Source organism: Chrysemys picta, chromosome 2 (genome assembly GCF_011386835.1).
Source record: "Chrysemys picta bellii isolate R12L10 chromosome 2, ASM1138683v2, whole genome shotgun sequence".
NCBI lineage: Eukaryota > Metazoa > Chordata > Testudines > Emydidae > Chrysemys > Chrysemys picta.
Window position 1 is genome coordinate 79,527,709 of NC_088792.1, and position 15,574 is coordinate 79,543,282.

The 15,574-nt window shown below is 46.1% G+C and overlaps 1 protein-coding gene and 2 long non-coding RNA genes across 3 annotated transcripts in view; 2 read left to right on the top strand and 1 right to left on the bottom strand.

The window, feature by feature from the left end:
• POMGNT2 (protein O-linked mannose N-acetylglucosaminyltransferase 2 (beta 1,4-)) overlaps positions 1-15,574 on the top strand; it is a 140,389-nt gene that overhangs the window by 38,551 nt on the left and 86,264 nt on the right. The window lies entirely within an intron of this gene.
• LOC135981366 (uncharacterized) lies at positions 8,937-12,621 on the bottom strand. Its single transcript, XR_010598352.1, has 2 exons — positions 11,785-12,621; positions 8,937-9,711 (listed from the first exon to the last, which is right to left on the bottom strand). It is a non-coding gene; the product is annotated as an uncharacterized LOC135981366 (long non-coding RNA).
• On the top strand, positions 9,711-11,848 carry LOC135981367 (uncharacterized). Its single transcript, XR_010598353.1, has 2 exons — positions 9,711-11,716; positions 11,748-11,848. It is a non-coding gene; the product is annotated as an uncharacterized LOC135981367 (long non-coding RNA).

Consider the following 15,574-nt stretch of genomic DNA (forward strand, 5'->3'; position numbering starts at 1 on the left):
AGTTAAAGCCTATTGAATTGGGATTAATATCTTTGGGGTACATTGCATTAAAAATGCAATTGTGTATGTGGCATTATATGTACTGTCTCCAGTAGGAGGGGATGCTAATGTACTTCCTCTATCATCATAAACCTTTGAAACCATCCCCTTGGGATAAATGCATATACTAGTTCAACCTGGATTCTTCAGAGACAAAGAAAATACTTTTGCATAAAAGCCTGGAGTTTAACCTGACTCAGGGCTTTCTTCCTGATCCAGCAAACTGACAGGACCTCCATGGAGGGCCCCAATGCTTTGAGAAGGGTTGAAAGGATATGGGTCTGTTGAGGCCCCATAAGACTGGGTGCTTGCTCTGAGCTGAAGCTCTAATGAATTTATAACCAGAAAGAAACCCTAAGGGTGAGGTAATACTTGGTAAGCTTGTTAGCATGGGTGTACGTTCTTTTTTTGTTTTTAATATGTTTTCTCTTTAGTGCTTGTGATGGGGTCCCTGTGGTACCATCTGGAACTGTGGGACTGCTGTGTCCCCTTAATTCTCCAGCCTGGGCCATCTCTCACAAAGCTATGCCTGTGACAAACAGCAAACCCCCGCAGGCCCTGTTATCACTCAGACACCAGCATGTGGAGCCTTACACCCAGCTAAATTGCAGGATGGCTCTCTAAGCCACTCGTGAAATATACAGAGAGGGGCACCAGCCAGTCACCCAGCCCCTAGTCTTGCAGCCCATATGATTTGATGTATTCTCAACCCAGGCAAGGATGCTGCTCACCTGGTTTTCTTCAGCCATTCAATCCACAACTTGTGTAGTTATACCCCCATGATGAGAATACTTCTCTATCAACAGTTCTTGGCACACTTGGAGATATAGCTATCTCATAGAGCTGGAAGGGACCCCGAAAGGTCATCGAGTCCAGGCCCCTGCCTTCACTGGATCTGGATCCTATCCTCATAATGTTTGTTTTGTGTGTGGGGATAATACTCCATTAAGTCCATCCAAAGAAAATGTGATATGCAGGACCTACAACCGAGCAGGTGTTACTGTTGCTACTTTGTGCAGCGGTGTGTGATCGCCCTTTAGAAAAAGAAAATGGTCCTTGTTGCTCTGGGATGGAGATTGCAAAAGACTTTTTTGACTCCTATTTAATACAGATTTTAATTCCTATTTAATACATAAGGGAAAGTTAGTCACAGTGTTCTATGAAATTATAAGATACGTGATATGGAACAAGGGAGGAAAAAACATTTTTGGCTTTTCCCTTCTGCCCCCAGGGCCAAATCCTCAGCTGCTGTAGAAAGGTACAAATCTATCAACTTGAATGGAATCACGCTGACTTACTGCAACTGAGGATCTGGCCCTTATTTGACCATTCTTGTACTTCACAGAGGGACCACCATGATCATCTAGTCTGACATCCTGCATATCACAGGCCACAGAACCCCCCCCCCCCCCCCCACTACTCCTGTAATAGGCCCAAAACCTCTGGCTGAGTTACTGAAGTCCTTGATTTAAAGACTGTAAGTTACAGAGAATCCACTCTTTAATAATTCAAACTCATTAGGCGGTATGGACTTTTAGATTATAAATACATATGACACTGTCTTCACTCTCCCTTTTCACAGCAAGCCTGCTCCCTGCCATAAACAACAGTGATACTGTGTCCTCCTTGCAGCTCGCATGACCCCAGCACTATGCGTAGACAGCAGGCTGGTTTGCTGCTCTGTCCTTCCATGTTCTGAGCTCTCCAGCTCCCAATTTAGCTGTGGGGACTCTGGTAATCACCCCTTTGTCCTCCTAGCATTCATATGCCAGCTCCTTAGTGGAGACAGAGCCAATAGGGAGGGATTTTAATTTGTTTGTCTCAGTGTCCCAACTATTAAGGTGGGACAATGTGGTTGCCCATTTTGTCATGCTGGTGGGGATATCCATAAGAGATCTCTGTCCCCTGTCGGCAAGAAGTGAGGCAGGGCTGAGGAAGCAGTAAATTCAGTCTCAGAATAAACTGTATTTTAAGACAAAAATAAAAACAAAAATCAATTGGTTTTATTCCTGACCTTAAGAGGTTTGTTGAAGGGAGCGCTGTGATAGCAATACTTCTGAAACTGGCACTGGGCTGCCCTGACTCCTCAAAGTTTTGTCCCATTGTACATTTGGAAGCCCTAGTCTGGGTTCGGTGGAGTTTTCCAAACCACCGCCTCAGCTTTAGGTAGAAGGAATGGCCAGGTAGCACCAGTCCAAATAAACAATGGGACTGCTAAGGCAGAAAACTGCAATGTCTGCAAATATGCCAGAGATTTGCTCATTATTATTTTTTGGACGCCTTATTTAGAATATTGTTTAATTCAGTCTTTTGCCATTGACCTCAGCAAGTGCCTGATCTTGCCTTAATTAAGTCAATGGGAGCTTTACCATTGACATCAGTAGGTGAGGGATCCCTATAGACTTGGAGCACATCAAGCAGTTTCATAAGAGATTCATTCTTAGTACCAAGGGTAAAACTAGGAACTTAAATGTCAAGAAGGAATTTGAAGTAAGTAATACAAGTTTCATTGATGCACAAGTAGATTTATTATCACACACTAGCCCAACAATAACTAAGAGTGTTTTGTGTTTACAGAAACGCCCCTCCCTCATTATGGTACCATTTTACAAGGACAAGGAGACAGTCAATGAAACTGAAAGGCAGCAAATTTAAAACTGAAAAAAGAAGAAGGGGCTAAACACATTTCACAATTAATCAGTTGAATTCATTGCCTCAAGATATCAATGGATCCAAAAGCTTATAAATGTCCAGTCCCCTTTGTGAATTCTTCTATGGATGAAACATCCAGAGTCACAGTGGTAAGGATTTCTTAAAAATCCCAAAGTTTTGGCAGGGTTATAACTCTTCATGCTTCAGAACATAAGCCACACTCAGACTAATGATAGTTAGAAGGAAACTATCCCTGGGGATGACTGATTTCATAACTGCCTGGTGAAGCATTCCTTGCACCTTCCTGGCCACTGTCAGGCAGGATACTGGCGTAGGTGGACCTCGAGTCTGATCCACTCTGGCAATTCCTCTGCAGCAGATATGAAGCATGAAAGCAGGTGGTAGTATTATAATGCTGCTCAATGTACCGTAGCTGTGGTAGTTAGTGGTATTACTTACGAGAGTTTTATGTCATGACTAATTTTCATACTGGGTATACAAATGCATAAAGCTACAGCAGTCAGACTTGCCATGTCACTCTTAGGCCCTCATGCTGCCCACAGGACCAAAAAAAAAAGAGTAATTTGAAGACAGTGTCATGAGACCACACTATCTCTAAAACAATACTGCTGGCTACCAGCTACTGTACTTCAACTTTATTTATAATTTCCCTTGTTATAGTACCACCACTTACTTTTGCTTGCCCAGTGCAGATTGGTATCATAATGAGGGAGGAACATTTATGTAAATAGAACTAGTTGGCATGTGTGATGTTTTTGTTTGTTTTGATTATAAAATCTGCCTATCCCTTGGTCTAGGTATATGTACAATCTTGTATGAACAGTTCCAAATTAGATTAGTACAAAAGGTAAAACCTGCCCTAAGCATTATTCACCCAGCCCAGTGGAGCTAATAATGCTTCTATTTCTTCAGATCAGTCCCAAAAACATGCCCCGCCACGTTAACCTGGACAAACAAATGAGCCTTCCACATAACTTGAAAGTCAACCACCTTGGGCTGAGGAGGGATTTTGCCAAAGTCTCACAGGAGTCTAGTGAGGAAACTAAGGTCCTGACTCTTATAGGAAGTGAGAAGCCTTGACTGCTATCATGTCATATCTAATCATGAAAGACAAAGTATTAACATGTTATGGGATGTAATCCAAAGTGCTCTGGATGAGAAACTAAGACAGATAATGAAGAGTCGGAATCTTTTTCATCATGGGAAAAGGCTAACCATGGGAATGACCCAAGAGCCAGTGGAAGGGCAGGTGGTAGTCAAAGTATTTATTAACAGTCTGGAAAAGGAGGTGAGCAATGAGATGGCAAAACTTGCACAGAGCCCAAAATTAGTTAGGTTAGTCAAGACTATGAATAGTGTATGTGACTGGGACACTGTTCCCTGATTTACAGTAACGAGTTCCAAAATCCAGAACTTGAGGATTGCAGTACTGAACTTAGAGAAGATCAAAGTGTGTCTGTTGTTGCTGAAATACAAATGTTGCCATTTATATAGTGCCAAAGGTGTGCTAGGGCAGTTCAACCATGCGGCAATGTCTTTCTCTTAATTTAGCCCTAGAATATAGTTTACAAGCAAAACTTTCAAAAATGCCTAAAAGTAGGTCTACACTGATTGCCAAAAAAACCCTCAAAACCTTACAGTAGCAAATCTCTGAGCCTGGGCCAACTGACTTGGGCTCACACTATTAGGCTAAAAATAGCAGTGTAGATGTCTGGCTTTGGGCTGAAGCCTGGAGTTTGAAACCTGGCCAGGGGGTTGGCTCTCAGACCCCAGGCTCCAGCCTGAGCCCAAACATCTACACTGCTATTTTTAGCCTCATAGCATGAGCTCTTCAAACCCAAGTCCGTTGACCCAGGGTCTGAGACTCGCGGCTGCAGGTGTTTTTCTGGACTGCAGACCTATCGAAGTCCTACTTTCAAACGAAACTGGGGAGCTTAACTCTCCTCTTGTCACTTAGGTGCTTTTGAAATGTTACCCTGCAGCCTGTTCTGTAGCTACATTTTTACACCTTTGAGTTAATGAAGAAAGCAATAAAGAATCAGTTTTAGATTTAAATTTCCAGAAGGGAATTGACTTTGGCTTCAATCCTGCAAACACTTATGTATGAGCTACCTTTTGTCAGGATTGGGGCCTCCCTTTGCTACTAGCAATGGACTCAAATTGATACTCTTGAATCTAAATATCTTCTGAAAATTTGGAGGAGGAGTTTTGGATTCTGCATCTCGATCTAGATCTGATTTTCCCAAAGCTGTCCCCTGTCCTCCTGTGGGAACAAGCCAACCCCCCAGAACCAACACCTCCAGCGTTTGGAATGTTTGGAATCCAGGTTTGAAATGTGTACCTCAGGGCCAGCTTTATTTGTAACCTAGAAAAGAAGGCACAGCTAAATCCAGCATATCCACTTTGAGGTGTCCCCCACCCAGTCACTGCGAATGCTTAAAACGATAATCATATTAGGCAAAGCCAACACTTTAAATCAGTAAGAGGACCTTCCCCCCCCCCTCCCCCCCCGCCGTCCTCTACAATACATCATAATGCCCAGTGCTTTCTCTCTGCTCTTCTTCCCCCACCTCTTTATGGAGAAAGTGTACCAGACACTGTGTGGGATCATCCACTCAAAGAGCCACACAAGAAGGGGATTCCCCACATACCAATCTCCACCTGAGAGTTCATCTGCCTCCATGGTACTGTCCTCCTCTGCCTCTTCTGGAACCAGTGAACGCCTCTCTGGGGATCTGCACGGGTAGCGGGGCTTGAGGTCAGGGGGGAGAGGATATGGTTTCCCTTCTGGAATTGAGGCTGAGAAGAAAATACAACTGAGGCCAAGGACCTGCTGAGGGCCAGAGTGGAGGATCATGGCCTCTGCAAACATGGCCCTAAGCCTATTCCACAGGGGAGGCAACCCTGACCGCTGATAGGGGGTGGAACTCTGTGAATGGAGTTCTTCATAGGAATTTCCTCCCCCAGACCCTCTCCTTGCATGCAGAGAACGATCTAGGCCATTAACACTATATTTGAGTTCCAAAAGCTGCTCTCAAGAGCACTGCCAAGCAAGGTTCAGAATGTCCTTCATGTGCTGCTGACCATTGAAGGATTGTGTTGTGGAAAGACGAGCAATGATGCAGCAGTGGGCAAAGGAGATTCAGGAGGAGATGCTTATTAGCAGCATTTATTTCAAACCCACAAGAACATTGATGCTATTTCCTAGTAATCAATAACTCTCTCTCTCGACAGAGGTTGAACTGAAATATCTTGTGTTATCACCCTGACTGAATTTGGGGACCTCTGATTTATGCACAGATTCCCTCAGGGCATGAAAATAAATATGCAGTGACCCATGAATGTGGAGTGGATGAATAAGAATAAATGCAACCTGGATCTTTCAAAACACTGGGCCCTAGTTGTGATGGCTTATTTCTTGTTCTCCAACACATACACACGTTAATCTCTGCTTAAAAATGCAGAGAGTTGCAACATGTAGCATCCAGCCAAGGCCATGGAAGGAAAAACTTATATTTATAATTCAACATAGTGTGCGCAGAAAGTGTAGCCAGAGATATGCTTTGTGGGCCTAATATACATAGGAAGCTATATATAAATCCAACGTATTTGTATTTTAAAGACATATGTTTTTTCAAAGCAGCTTTAATTGATTTCAACAGGAATTGGAGCTGATCCGTATCTCTGAAAATTGGGCCATACTAACCTCTGTGCTTGAGTTCCCCATGTATGAAATGAAGATGACACTTCCCTAAATGGCAGGGGTGATGTTCTTTAATGGTGGTGAGGGGCTGACCCTATGGTGATACTGTTGCCAGCACAGAGTGCCCGAGGCAAAGCAACAGCGGGTTCGTTGCCCGGTGTGCTTCGCGCCAATAAACACACCAGGGGGAGAAGCAAACAAAGTTTATTTGGGATCCCAAAGCAGTGCAAGGAGACTGGCAAGTCTCAAATCAAGCACATTAACAGGAACAGTTTTTCTTCTTTTATACATTTTGCAGTTAAGCCTCACCCCCCTTTTCCTTTCCCCTCTAGCCCTCCCTTTCTCCCCCCCCCATTCCTCCCTCTACCCCTCCCGTCCCTGGTAATAGTTAAGTCATTCTTGGCAGCTATAAGCCTAGCTTGTTAGTAACTTCTTTAAACCGTTATCTTGTCCTTTTTCCCAGAAACATGCAGGCCTCATTATTACTGCTTGAGCAGGGGGTTGCACACAGATAACTGGTTGCTTACATATTCCAATTGCACCTGGCTTTTGAGGTTGATTAGAGTTTAAACATGGAAGGATAGAGTTTGGTTCACTTAGGCCTAGTGCAGGAAGGCTTCATTGACACTTAGTGGCCTTCCACCCTCCCGAGTTACCTAGGGTGAGGCCTAGTGACGTCAACAACTCCCTCCTTTGAGAATACTCAACAAGCTTTTGGCTGAGTTTTCTCATATTCTGTGGACAAGATATGATTAAGTGCTATGAAGCTGGGGTTTTCAATGAGAGGGTATGCCGGGATTTTTGAGGAACGGGGGGGCACAAAGCTTACGGAGGAGCATTTTAAAACAAGCAATTAGGAGGAGGGTGACCAGGCACAGTACCACACCAGTGAGGAGGAGACGCACAAGGCCACCCCCCCAGTCCAACCAACTTTAAAGGGATTTAAAACTGTGGGTTTCCTTTTCTGGGCCTTCCACTGCTTGAAAGCCTGTTTGGCCGACAGGACGTGCTTGTTAACGTCCTGTGAGTTTTCTGGGACATAAGTACAACATTCATTCCCAATAAGGGCACACACCCCGCCCTGGAGGCTAAAACATAATCTAAGGCCTGTCTGTTTTGCAGGGACAGCAACCGGAGCTGGTATAGCTCTGAGTTAAGGCTCTTCTCTATGGCCGAGGTTTCATTGGCGAATGTGGTGAGAAACACAGAGAGCCTATGATAAAATTGGGTTAGCCGTTCCACCCCATAGGATGGGAGGAGGATCATACCCAACCTGTCTCTTTCCTTAATGGGCTCTGAGGTGGCATACAAAGATTTATGCTGCCTGGGGTGGCCAGGGGTTGTCCCTTAATGCATACTGGTATTCAATGGTACAGTTTTGTGACAAGGGGGTACCCGAGGTATTTCTTCCCCTACTGAACCATCCCCAACAGATATCTGACCAATTTTGGGGAACTACCCTTCAGGGTAACCCTGCTGCGTGGTGCGGGACTTGGGAGGTGGCATACTTAGCAGTTAGAGAGGTTAAACTCTTGGGCAAAGCAAACCTTCAAGGACTTATATGTGTTTGTTTCCAAGTTAGTAGGGATCCCTTTCCATCCCACATGTGCCTGGGGGAAACGGGAGGTAACGAAAGGAGTGTCCCTATGGCAAAGAGTACCACTGTGGCAGACCCTGGACCTGAACTCATGCTGGGCAAGTGACCCTAGGGCCTAACAATTACAATTCCCCAAATACCCACAAAATATCAATTACCAATAGTAGGCAGATTAAAAACAAAAGGACCAGGCCACCAGGTTAGGCCGGCCCTGTGAGAGTAAACACAACCAACGCTTAGAGTTTTCACGGGGAGTGCGCTGCGACTGTCCAAAGAGACCACAGGGCATTCCCAGCAGGCCTTATTGTCTTTTGAATAACAGTTTAAGTCCCAGGTCGTCGCTGGTAGTCTTTTTCCGTAGGCTGGACGGTCCACCATTCAGGAGCGGGCACTGCCTTCAGACGGGAGTGATGAATCCAGTTCTTGTGTCCCTCGACCTTTGCTGCTGTGTGGGAGACCAGCAGGACGGTGTGGGGTCCCTTCCACTTCTCTTGGAGAGGCTTGTCCTTCCAGGTCCAAACGAGAACGGAATTGCCTGGCTGCAAGGTGTGGACAGGGGCATCCAGCGGGAGAGGTTGCAAATCTCTGCTATACCTGTGGAGAGAACAGAGAACAGCAGACAGAGAGCACATGTACTGAGATAAAAAGCCACACCCCATTTCCCACTTCCCTGCCAGAACCGGTGTACCGTTCATAGGCCATGCCCTTTCAAACATAATCTCGAAGGGACTGAGCCCTAACCTGCACTTTGGGAGAGCGCGCATGCGGAGCAAAACAAGAGGTAAGGCATCAGGCCACTTAAGGGAAGCCTCTTGTCACACCTTTGAGAGGTGCCGCTTAAGTGTCTGATTTGTGCGTTCCACTACTCCACTGGCCTGCAGTCGCCATGGAGTGTGGAGCTTCCAGGGGATTTGCAGGGCATCCGATATCTTTTGAACAACTTGGGATGTGAAGTGTGTTCCGTTGTCAGATTCCATCCACTGGGGGAGTCCGAAGCGGGGAATGATCTCCTTGACAAATTTCAGAGCCACCGTCTTGGCAGTGTTGTTATGGCGTGGGAAGGCTTCAGGCCATCCGCTGAATCGATCCACCAAGACGAAAAGGTATTTGAATCCTTGGGTCCGGGGGAACTCAGTAAAGTCTATTTGCCAAACCAGCCCTGGGCCTGGGGTAGGTTCCAGAGTGGCTGGTGGCACTGACACTCCTGGTCGAGGGTTGTTCTTTTGGCAGACTAGACATTCAGCCTGTACCTGGGAGGCCAGGGGTCTAAGAGCCTCCCTGCCAGCGTATAATTCTTTGTTTCTTCACCAGGGTCAGTTCTTAATGTCTTTTGTAGTCAGGAATTCCTGGACTTTGTGGTTTCAATGAAGCAAGTGTTCCTTCTTCTCTTTTCCTGAAACAGTGTGGTTCAGCATCATACAGGGGAGAGGTTACTAGCACATCACCCTGTCTTTAAATAGGCTTATTATCAGTCGGAGAGTCCTTCCGAGGTGGAGGGGTCTTTTTACAGTGAGAAGCCTGGGTCCAGATGGGCAGTCCTTGGTACTTCACAGCGGTGTTGGTGGTTAGCAGGACTTGGAAAGGGCCTTTTCAGTGTGGAGCCAAAGCAGTTTTTCATTGATGGACCTTACATAGACTCAGTCTCCTTGTTTCAATGAATGGCAGGGCTGCTAGGGTCTTTGGGTAGCACTTCTTTTATCTGTGAGAAAAGAAATCTAACATATTTCATTAATGCCTGCCAGTGTTTTGCAGATCTCATAGTTGCTTGGGCACATTCAGGCCCCCCCTTTTCTTGGCTGTTGGCCAAGTCTTAGCTCTGGGCAGTGTCCTTGGATGGGCCAGCATCTTATCTTTGGACTGAGCTTGCTAGCTATATTTTTTTCCCTCAGTTAACTCGTTCTGTTCTTTTTCCTTCTCTCCTTCTTGGCTTCTTTTAACCTACAAAGGAAACTTCCACTCTTCACTCATACACCTTTTCCCAACAATGAACACATACACATTGCCATTATCCAGCAAAATAACTTCTATACAGAGCTTTGGAGCAACAAACCAGGACGAGCACACCCACTTTTGAGGAGTCCAACAAAGTTCAGGAGGCTCACAGTGGCTTTAAGGCAAGGGATGAGACCCACAGCAGCAATTAACAAGTCATCCACATATTGCAGGAGGAGGACCCTGTCCTCATTGTCCCACTCCTCCAAGTCTCTGGCCAGGGCCTGGCCAAATAGAGTGGGGGAATTTTTAAATCCCTGGACCAACACTGTCCAGCAAAGCTGCTTTTTAACCCTCCTTTTGTCCTCCCACTGGCTCCACTCTGAGGCTTGCATGGCTGAGGGCTCAGTTGCAAGGGTCATTATCCAGACATTCTCTGGAGGTAAGGTGAGGGTTATTTCATCTTGGGTGAAATGCAGGGTGGCTCCTAAGCAACAAAGCAGGTCCCGTCCTAGTAGAAGTGTTGGACAATCGGGGAGGTAAACCAGTATGTGAGATAGAGTTCTGTTTCCCAAAGCACATTCCGCTGGGGCATATACTGGGCATTTGGTTCCTTTCCCTGTGGCACCCACCACAGTGAGGGACTCTGACACAGGCAGCTGCAGAGGTTGGTTTACGGCTGTTCATGCAGCTCCAGAGTCTATTAAAAAGTCTATGTCCGAATCTCCCACCCTCATGTTTACTCGGGGTTCCAGGGGCAGGATAGTTCGTCTCCCCTGACACTCCTATTCTTGATCCTCCGCTGCCATCATAGGGGTACCTTCTCTTTCGGGGCACGCATTTTTCCAATGTCCCTCCTTTCAGCATCTGGCACACTGGTTGCAACCCAGACGCCTTTCCTGTGAGCCAGGGCGCCCACGTCCTCTCATTCCCCGGCCCCTTCCACCTTCCTGGAATTTTCCCTTGCCACCAGCCTGTACTGCTGCGACCATCCTTTTCGCTTGCCTCTTTTCCTTTTCTTTAGACACAACCTGATTATGCTCCACCTCAGACAGCAGGGTCCGCATAAGGACATTACAATCATCCCAGTCAGGCTTACAGCTAGCCAAGCACCCTTCAAAGACCGAGATAGACTTGCTTGGGTTCGTAGAGAATTCCCCTGCCTGTGCCTTAAAGGCTGCTAGGTCCACCGGGTTAAAAAGCACATGGGTGTAAACCTGCATAGTAGTGGCCTGATTCCTATCTGAGCCATGTCTGGACACCACGGTCTCAGTGATCAACGGATAAAATTCCACCGAGGGGGCAATCTCTGGGACCTGAGACACCTTGTCTTTATATGGTGGGGGTGTGATAGCCGAAGGGGACACCGGACCTGCCATTACAGCTGTGGGGGGGGTTCTGGGGACTAACAATAGCTACTACCGAACCTGTCGGAGTCAAATTACACTTTTGCAAAATATCTAACCTATCTCTTAGCAACATAAACAACTGTACATACATATGTTCATTCCATTTACCCGTTTGCTGACAAAACAGAAGTAATTGAAGGATCGTGTTATAATTAAGTGATCCTTTCGGTGGCCACCTTTCCTGGTCCTCTAGCTGATATTGAGGCCAGTCTACTGTACAGAACCTTTTCAGATTACTTTTAATCAACGGATCCGATCCAAACACTTTCCAATTCACCAGAATGCATTCCAAGGGTGTACACCTTGCCCTGCCTGCCATACTCTGTCCCTGCCCCATATTAGGGAGACACTGGGCGTCCCCAGGTCAAAACAGGTAGACACTGGGCGTCCCCAGGTCAAGACAGATAAAGTCCCCACTGGACTGTTCCTACCTTATCCAAGGGTCCGGTTCTGCACCGTCGCCCTATCCACGGGACCGGTTCCCCACCGTCGCCCGCAGCTGCTTCTCCACTACTCGAGCGCGTTGCACCGTTGTGCCCTCCGGGGTCGACCAAACCACGTCTCCGCCGAGGCCCCCGGTAAAGTCACCGGTGCGCGCTGGGCGTCAGTCGTCGCCGCAATCTGTCGACCTCCGAGAGGGGTCCGGGCAAGGCTAAATTTCAGCCTCGAGCCCCACGTTGGGCGCCAAAACTGTTGCCAGCACAGAGTGCCCGAGGCAAAGCAACAGCGGGTTCGTTGCCCGGTGTGCTTCGCGCCAATAAACACACCAGGGGGAGAAGCAAACAAAGTTTATTTGGGATCCCAAAGCGGTGCAAGGAGACTGGCAAGTCTCAAATCAAGCACATTAACAGGAACAGTTTTTCTTCTTTTATACATTTTGCAGTTAAGCCTCACCCCCCTTTTCCTTTCCCCTCTAGCCCTCCCTTTCTCCCCCCCCCATTCCTCCCTCTACCCCTCCCGTCCCTGGTAATAGTTAAGTCATTCTTGGCAGCTATAAGCCTAGCTTGTTAGTAACTTCTTTAAACCGTTATCTTGTCCTTTTTCCCAGAAACATGCAGGCCTCATTATTACTGCTTGAGCAGGGGGTTGCACACAGATAACTGGTTGCTTACATATTCCAATTGCACCTGGCTTTTGAGGTTGATTAGAGTTTAAACATGGAAGGATAGAGTTTGGTTCACTTAGGCCTAGTGCAGGAAGGCTTCATTGACACTTAGTGGCCTTCCACCCTCCCGAGTTACCTAGGGTGAGGCCTAGTGACGTCAACAGTGATAGGAACTGTAGAAGCAGATGGAGGAATGTCAGTGTGTCACCTTTCACAAACAATGTTAATTGTGGGGGGGAAAAATCTGAAGTTTGCTAGGAATGCAAATAACTAGAATGTGCTGCCTCTGCTAGGGGGCCTATTCTAGAAGCATTGCTGTCTGGTATAGCCACAATCTTGAAAATCCCATGACATAACTCCCGGCCTAGTGCTTGGGCTGACAGCATGTGCCACTCCAAGTTGGACCATGTAATGGTAACAAAACATACACATGCCATGCTTGACCTGTCACTTCATATATGCTTCATCCGGCATCATGGCTTTATTCTACCCAAGGCTTTTAAAGACCTGAGTTCCCATCATCCAATTTCAGGTGCTGATTTACCAGTCCATCCCTATTCAGCAGAGCACTCAAGCGTATGTTTAAATCTCACTGAAGTCAATGGACTGAAGCATGTGCATGAAATTAAGCATGTGCTTGAATGCTTTGCTGAATCAGAGCCTCAAAATGCACCTCCTAATTCTCCAGTCAGCATAATTATGCAGCATTATCTTGTATGTGGATGGGAACTGTCATAACTTCACTTCTCTCAAAAGACAAATGTTTTATGGACTGAAAAACATGCCTGAGCTCAATATTTTCACATTTGTAACTGTTCTGGTAGCAGCAAATGATAAAGCAGCATTTGGAGGCAGCTCAGCAGGGCTTAATAAATCTTCATAACTGACAGGCGGTAATAATAATAAATACGTGAAGAGTTTATTTCTCTCTGTGCAATTAGAAACTCACTACATGGGAATCCTCACCAGCTACTGGGACTCTTTTAATGGTTACCAAGTCAATTAATTCTATGGCCTGTGCCAAGTTTGGCGTCTTACTTATTAAAAGCTTCCACTTGTAGTTTATATTAGGGAAGATTGGTGTTTCAGTGGGAAAACCCACACAGATTATATTGCCTATATCCATATTGTTTCTGTGTATCTTTCAGCTACATAGGAATGTATGTTCCCTTATGTTTTGTAGGCATATCCATGCACAGTACTGCACAATTAGCCAGACACATTAAGGATTTCCCCCCCCCACCTTTCTCTGAAGCATCACACACTGGCTGCTGCCAGAGGCAAGACAGGGGACTTGATGGACCCATGATTCAAGTCAGTGTGGCAAATCCCCTGTTTCTATATGGTGTGCACACTTCATCGTACATGGGGTATGTGCAATAAATGACAGGTTGTAACAGGGTCAGTCATCTCCTGTTGCATGAAAGTGATGTAATGCTCTGGAGTGGGCTCTGGGCTCTGTCTCAGTCATCATGCGACACAAGCCATTCAAATGCTCTGTGCCCCCGTCTCTGTCTGTAAAAGAGGGGAGAATAAGTTACCTTTCACACTTCACAGGTGGATTCATTCAAGTTTGCCAAATGCGTTGGGATCCTTAGCTATAAAGTGCTACAGAACTGCAAAATAGTATTACAAATCCAGTCCAGCTAGTGACTGATAATGATATTATGCTAATGCAAGGTAGATTTTTTTTTAACACTGTATCCTTTGCTCTGCTGCAGCAGTTCTCAAACTGTGGGTTGGGACCCCAAAGTGAGTCATGACCCTGTTTTAATGGGGTTGCCAGGGCTGGCTTAGACTTGCTGGGGCCCAGGGCCAAAGCCCAAGCCCTATTGCCTGATGCCGAAGCCGAAACCCTTGGGTTTCAATCCTGGGTGGTGGGCTCAGGTTACAGGCTCCTTGCCCGGGGCTGAAGCCCTTGGGCTTGCCCCCCACCCGAGGCAGCAGGGCTTGTGTGGGCTCAGGCTTCAGTCCCCCGTCCTGAGGTCATGTCGTAATTATTGTTGTCAGAAGGGGGTTGTGGTGCAATGACATTTGAGAATCCCTGCTCTACTGTAAAAAGCAACAGAGGGTCCTGTGGCACCTTTAAGACTAACAGAAGTATTGGGAGCATAAGCTTTCGTGGGTAAGAACCTCACTTCTTCAGATGCAAGTGAGGTTCTTACCCACGAAAGCTTATGCTCCAATACTTCTGTTAGTCTCAAAGGTGCCACAGGACCCTGTTGCTTTTTACAGATTCAGACTAACACGGCTACCCCTCTGATGCTCTACTGTATTGTCTGACATGCCTCTGTTGGGATCAGAGCTGATACGGTGTCTGGCCAGTCTAGATAGTGAGCACCACACAATATATTATTGTTACTCAATAATTCCAGGACTGAACATGCCGGAGTCATCTTGAAGTAAGGTGCATTTTTTTGAATGGCACCATGGACTTGTGGTTAGTGGATGGTCAATCTATAACAACCTCTCTGAATGTGACACATATTTCAGTCTGAACAGCCCCATTGTTTTAGTGCTTTATTTGCACTGTGACACCGTACTGTTGCTATCTGGCTTATCCACAGCTCATTTGAGTCAGTTATTAAAGATTAGTAACCTGGAATTTGATAGCTCTAACGATAGAATGTTATAGGTCACAAGAGGATGTTGGCAACAAAGTACCAGAATATTTGCTAACTTTAAAAGGCTTCTTTATGTGCCAAATGTAAGATTTATGATACCACAACACCCAGGACTTTCACAGCAAATAGATGGAATCGCTTTCTTCTAATCTCAGTTATTAAAGCATGCTCTGTCCTTATGTGTCACATGGCAGCATAGTGTTACCATTAAAATAGTTTCATGCCCTGTTTGATCACCACTTTGTGGGTCTGATTGCCCGTTCATGCACAGTGCACAAAGGGTGGGAAAAAGGTTGAAGTGGCCTATCTGCTCCGCTTTTTGGGAAACATGAATAGAAGTGACTTTATGCCATATAAAATGCAAAGAATGCTGGGCACTATATAAATCCCTGTAATAAATTAAAAGACCAGATTGATGGAAGTCAGCGTAGCTACGCTGATTTAACCCAGCTGAGGATCTAGTCCAAAATGTGCAAGCCGTTGGCAGTTACA